This window comes from Myotis nattereri (assembly GCF_964212035.1).
Source record: "Myotis nattereri genome assembly, chromosome: 15".
Taxonomy (NCBI): Eukaryota; Metazoa; Chordata; class Mammalia; order Chiroptera; family Vespertilionidae; genus Myotis; species Myotis nattereri.
The window spans coordinates 54,529,559-54,536,444 of NC_138090.1; positions in this window are offsets into that span (position 1 = coordinate 54,529,559).

Sequence of the window (6,886 nt, forward strand, 5' to 3'; positions counted from 1 at the left end):
AAATCAATAAAGAAATATGTATTTTTTAAAAATTAAAATTAATAAAAACATATTTGAAAACATTATGCACATGAAATTAGCCAGACACAAAAAGACAAATATTGTGTGATTACACTTATACAAAGTACCTAGGACAGGCAAATTCATAGAGACAAAAAGCAGAACAGAGGTTACCAGAGGTTGGGAAGAAAGAGAAAATGGGTTCTTGGATAATGGGTACAGAGCTGATGTTTGATACGATGAGAGTTTTGGGTGATGATGGTTGTACTACATTCTGAATGTATTTATACATTTAAAATTTTATTTATTGATTGGTTTTTGACAGAGAGAGGAAGGGAGAAAGAAAAACATCTATCTGTTCGTCTACTTATTTATGCATTCATTGGTTGATTCTTTTTAAAAAATATATTGTTACTGATTTCAGAGAGAAGAAAGGAGAGGGAGAGAGAAACATCAATGATGACAGAGAGTCATTGATCGGCCACCTCCTGCATGCCCCCACACCGGGCATTGAGCCTGTAATACAGGCACATGCCCTGACCAGGAATTGAATCCTGACCTCGTGGTTCATGGGTCAACGCTCAACCACTGAGCGACACCAACCAGGCCCTTGGTCGATTCTTGTATGTGCCCCAACCAGGAATCAAGCCCACTAACTTTGTGTTTCCGGACAACAGCCAACCAGTGAATGCGTAAGTGGAACAACAGGTTGATGTTTCTCTCTCTCTCCTCTCTCAAAATCAATTGTAAAAATATCTGAATGTATTTAATGCCATTGAACTATACACTCACAAATAGTTAAAAGGATAAATATTATTTACATATGTCTTACCACAGTTAAAAATAAAAAGGAGCATAATACAAGTGTTTACAGTATTGAAAGAAATTTATTTTTTACCGTCAGTGAACCCACAGAGAATGGTAAAAGGTAGAGTTGAGAGACACCTGTGAGCACCTGAACTCACTAGAAGCTGCACTCGGGAGGCAGCATGACCCCGACTCGGGGACTCTGGCACGAGAGCCTGGTCTCTGAGCGTCAAAGCCCTGGGAGCCTGGGCCTTTGTCCTTTGGCCTGCCTTGCAAAGAGGAGGTGGAGCCCACGGCACTGATCTCTCCTTTCTAAGGGATCATGCGGCAGGCAGGGAGGTGCTACTTCTCTCTGCATAGCAGGCCAGAGACCAGCGGCAAAGACCAGCTTCCTGTCGTGACAGAAAGCAACGTGGATGGCGAGAACTCAGACTTCCTGCAAGAGAGCTCAAGTCTCGGGGACTCGGAGAGCCTGCAGGCTGAACGAGCTGCCCAGAGAGAGTGGCAGTCCCTCCTGACTCTCAGTGAAGGAAAAGACATTCTGGGCGTCATGGAACAACTCAGGAGGGAATTGTGGTTATGACTCTCTCAAGTCAGGATGTGCTCTCTCTTGACCCATGGCACATTCTGGAGCTTTTGCAGTGCTGGCCCCTTCTCCAGCAACCTCCTCCTGTCCTCCTCAAGACCCCCAGGGCCCAAGCACCTTAAGCTACCCTGTCCGTGGTCTCCTGTGCCCTGCTAATCCGAATGAGGTTGACCGCTTTGTTGAGCTTGATAGATCGTGGTCAGTCATGTGACGTTTATCCAACACTCCCAGGCCCCAGAGCATCCCATGTGATCTCACTTTTTTCCTCAGCACGTACCCAAGGAACAGCCAGGAACCTGCTCAGAGGCCTCATTGCTTGGAGGGAGCAACAGGAGACTCCCTATCTCTCAACAACAAAATGAGGAGAAAAGTGAACCTTCTCATTGAAGGGAGGAAGCTAATGAAGAGCCAAACGTTGGAAAAGACCCAGGTGCCCATCAACCAATGGATGGATAAACAAAACGTGGTCTATGCATAAAGGGAATGTATAGACACAAAATGGAATATTACTCAGCCATGAAAAGGAACGAGATTTTTCATCCAGGGAAGAGTTCTGGAAGGCATTGCTAGTGGAATCAGCTCCTGACCAAGTAAACATTAAAAATACCATTTCTCGAGCATGGGCTGTGCGCCTCAGTATGTGTCACACATGCTGGAGCCTCACTGTGAAGCTGACCCTGAAGGATGGGGAAACGCTTCAATATTGACATGTTTCCCAAGGCCCCCAGGTGTGTGTGCAGGGGCTGAGTCTCCAGGCCACGTGCTTCTGTCACTGCCTCCCCACCAGACAAGCCTCTGATGTAAAGGATGCTCTGGAGCAGCCCACGGGCTTGGGATCTGAAAATTGTGGCAACGGGAGAAAGCCAAGTGCAAAGGACCACGGTAGGGCACGTTCTCCCCTCCTGATTTTTTTTTAATTGATTTCAGAGAGGAAGGGAAAGGGAGAAAGAGAGAGAAATCAGTAAGAGAGAACCATTGATCGGCTGCCTCCTGCACGCCCCCTACTGGGGATCAAGCCCGCAACCCAGGCATGTGCCCTTGACCGGAATCAAACCCAGGACCCTTCAGTCCTCAGGCTGATGCTCTATCCACTGAGCCAAACCAGCTAGGGCCTCTCCTGACTTTTGTGGCTACCAAGCTCTATTGGTTTCTGGAAATACTCCTTTGAGTTACATCCTAGCTCCATAGCTGGGGGCATTGTGGCCTTTCTCATCTTTCCCTCCTCAGGCTTTTTCCAACCCCAAGTCCTTGCAAACACTCCCAGGATGCGTCTACCAAGGACCCTTGTGTATGTGTTTCTTTTAAGGTAACACCGTGACTGGGAGGAAAGGTTTGGGGAGCTAGGCAGTTCTGGGTGGAAATTCCGCTTCCCTGCATCCGTGTGTGCGTGCCGATTCAGTGTGCAAACTCCCCCTGGATTCTCCACCTGTGGGAGTGGACCTAGTTCTCTCTCGCGGGGTTTTTGTGTTGTTGTCAGGTCACAGTGGTGTTTCCCAAATGTGGAGCGCAGCCATCGCTGTCGTGTGCTGGTTCCAGGGGAAGGGGAGGAGGCTCAGAGCACGCTCGACTTGATCAAATGTCACATGACTGACCACTGATCAGTGCCTTTGATTTTATCAACAGGAAAGTCTATGCAAAACTAGCCTCTGATGTCTCTCCATCATGGCTAACTGCCTTTATACCAAAGAAATAGCAGGTTTCAGGCTCAGAAGCTTGACAAGCAACAGGGTATAGTTGAAATATTGTTGCCTTGGCCAGTATTTCTCAATGGTTGGAACCTCTGCCTACACACCGAAGGGTTGAGGGCTCAATTCCCAGTTGAGGGCACGTACCTGGGATTCAGGTTTGATTCCCCAGCCCCTGCCGTGGGGCACATGAAGGAGGCAGCGAATCTGTGTGTTTCTCTCACATCCATGTTCTTCTCAGCCTCTTTCTCTCCCTCCCTCCTTTCCATTCTAAAAATCAATGGAAACAATATCCTTGCATGAGATTTACAAAAAATATGTATTGTAACATTGTTTCCTTCTCATTGTGTTGACTTCATAGTTACCTTCTTTTTGACACCAAGTTTTTATTCACGCTATTGATATAAAGTTTCTATCTTAAACACTTTTTTTTAAGCAAAATATATGAGTCAATAAGAAAACCATGAGACATTCAGCAAAAATCATAAAGTTGGAGCAAGACTCATTGCGATTTGGAAAACACAGGTTTAGAGGTAGTGTGTGTGTCTTGGCAAGATTTTTTTAAAATAAATGTTTATTGATTTCAGAGAGGGAGAGAGATAGAAACATCAATGATGAGAGAAAATCATTGGTCAGCTGTCTCCTGCACACCCCCAACTGGGGATCAAGTCTGCAACCCGGGCATGTGCCCTTGACCGGAATCGGACCTGGGACCCTTCAGTCCGCAGGCCAACGCTCTATCCATTGAGCCAAACTGGCTAGGGCTTGGCAAGATTTGTAATACATCACATGCACTCAGTAAACCACAGTTGATGTTATCATTTCTCTCTCCACCCCCGATTCAGACCTCTCACCAATTATATTATTCTCTATGGCCCCATGCACCGCGCCACCCCACCCCGCCCCTCCCCGCCCCGCCCCGCTAGACTTACTGAGACAGAGGAGAGGAAGCAGTGTATGGATCATAGTGTCACGTCAGCCTGTCCTGGAGTCCTGCACCAGCGCCGTCCACAGAAGCGCGAAAAGCTGGGGTGGTCACAGTTCCCCCCTGACGGCGGAGTGTGGGCAATGATGACTTTTCTCTGACTTCTCACTTCCCTCCTCCACAGCCAGTTTCTGGAAGCGTATTGTACCATCGATTGCAACATGTTCCTCCCAACCGACCTTCAAGAAGAACTTCCTCTGTCTCCGTCCGACTTCAGGCACCAAGCAGGCAACCCCCCAGATGCCTAAGACTGGAGCCTGCAGAGTTCTAGGGAGGCGGTGAAGGTACTTTGCTCATAAATAGTGGGAATCCTGGGCAGACGTTCAGGTTGCTAGACATTGTGCACAGGCTCAGAACTGACGACGTGGGCCAGATAGTCCTCCCCAACTGGCAGGCAGGTTCAGTGGCCACAGAAGACTCTCAGAACCCCTGGCACTGCAGTGAGTCTGCGGGTAGTGCGGGAAAGGGGTACATACAACAGCGACACAGACCGCATAAGCGGGGGACAGCCCTGGCCGGCGTGTGGCTCAGTTGGGCACCATCTGTGCACTGAAAGGTTGCTGGCTCAATTCCCGGTCAGGGCACAGGCCCGGGTTCTGGGCTTGATCCCCAGTAGGGGGCGCGCAGGAGGCAGCTGATTGATGTTTCACTCTCACATCAATGTTTCTCGCTCTACTTCTTCCTTCCTCTCTCTCTCAAAATCAGTGAAAAGGGGGAGGGGTTGATTGATGATGGACGGAGACTTGACCTGGGGTGGTAAACACACAATACAACATATGGACGATGTGTTGCAGAATTGTATACTGAAGCCTTTATAATTTTATTTACCAATGTCACCCCAATAAACCCAGTAAAAAATAAAATGAGGATCAGCATCCCAGGCAAAAGGATCCCCAAAGAGCAGGCATGAGGCCCAATTTTCTCCCCATTCCGAGGACTTTACAGATGGGCCTTCTCTCGCAGCAGAAACCATGACCTTGTTCACAAAAACTCCTCAGAACCGGAGGCCCAGAGTGAATCCTAGACTGGGTTTCTCACTCTGTGACGGGCACGTTGGCATATGCTTGCTACATGCCCAGCCCCAGCCGGCAGAGCCCTCTGGGGTGTCCCCAGGACCCAGTGTGAAGCGTCAGGTTCATGATTGCCCATAAACAATGCTGACAAGCTGGCCCCAGAGCTCCTGGGACCTGCGGCTACGAAGGAGTGCTGATCACCGGCGTGCTTGGCTTCATGGCCAGGCGCCCACGTCACAGGCACATTGTTACACCAGCAGGATGGCCCGGGCCAGTTCCTGCTCACATCCGGCCTCACAGCGCAGTCCTCCAAGACCCTCTGTGCGTGGGGACTGCACCACATTCTTTGGGGTTTGCACTGATTTTGTGAGACCACACTTTGCACTTAAAGTCATCTTTGAGCCTTAGCCTGTTTGTCTCAGTGGACAGAGTGTCAGCTACAGACCGAAGGGTCCCAGGTTCAGTTCTGGTCAAGGGCATGCACCTTGGTTGCAGGCTCCTCCCCAGCCCGGGCCCTGGTCGGGGCTCATGCAGGAGGCAACCAATCGATGTGTTTCTCTCACATCCATGTTTCTCTCTCTTTCCCTCTCTCTTCCATTCTTTCTAAAAATCAATGGAAAAATATCCTTGGGTGAGGATTTAAAAATAATAACAAATAAAATCATCTTTGAGCCTGGCTGGTGTGGCTCAATGGTTGAGTGTCGACCCATGAACCAGGAGATCACAGTTCCATTCCTGGTCAGGGCACATGTCCGGGTTGCGGGTTTGATCCTCAGTGGGGGGGCGTGCAAGAGACAGCCGATCAACGATTCTCATCATTGATGTTGCTATCCCTCTCCTTTCCTCTCTCTGAAATCAATTTTTAAAAAGCATTTTAAAAAAAGAAAATCATCTTTGACTCCTGGGAAATGTAAAGGGTGTCCCAAAATTCACGCAAGAAGTAATTTTGATAGAAAAGACAGGTTTACAATTAAAAATTGCAACTTTTTAATTGACTCATAAAGTATACAGTATAGGGTTATGTATCGAATAGCATATAGGGTAAATGGCCTCCACGGCTTTGCTGGCACATACGCACCCTTTTGTTGAAATTTTCCATAACTGAAATGCGGCTGCTCAGGCAATAACAGTTAATGGTGCTCGCTATCGCGACATGATAATCCAGTTTTTTGTGCCGTAAAGGCCATTTACCCGATATGCTATTCCATACATAATCCTATACTGTATACTTTATGAATCAATAAAAAATTTACAATTTTTAATTGTAAACCTGTGGTTTCTATCAAAATTACTTCTTGCGTGAATTTTGGGACACCCTTTATGTTTGTGACTCGAAGGCTCTCAGACAGTGGCTCCCACCGAAATGAAATGATCAGAAGGTGTGACATTTTTTCTTTTTCTCTCCGTCAGCTTACCACACCTCCTCACTGCTTTTTGTCTCTAGATCAGAAAATATTGGTGCCTCCGCCACTTAGAAGAGTAAATCCCAGTTTACCTGCATTTTGAATGGTTTCCAGCTTCACCATACAGGTGATTAGTGTGCTTCCGGCCCATTGTGTTTGGTAGAATTCCTTTGGGCCTCATTGACTGGAGATAGGTAAAGTGAGGCACAGCAAGGCAGGGTCCCTTGCTCAAAGACAGAAGTGGGAGAGACAGGTGCGAGAAGTGGAACCCAGCACGGTCTCAAAAGCCCGTTCACTTCCTGTTCCAGGAAATCATCTGAAGCTGATTCTCACCCCCCAGTGGAGAAGTGTTTCCTTGTCGCGGCACCGTGCTGTGGAAGCTGCACGGAGGGTCTGAGCGAGCACAT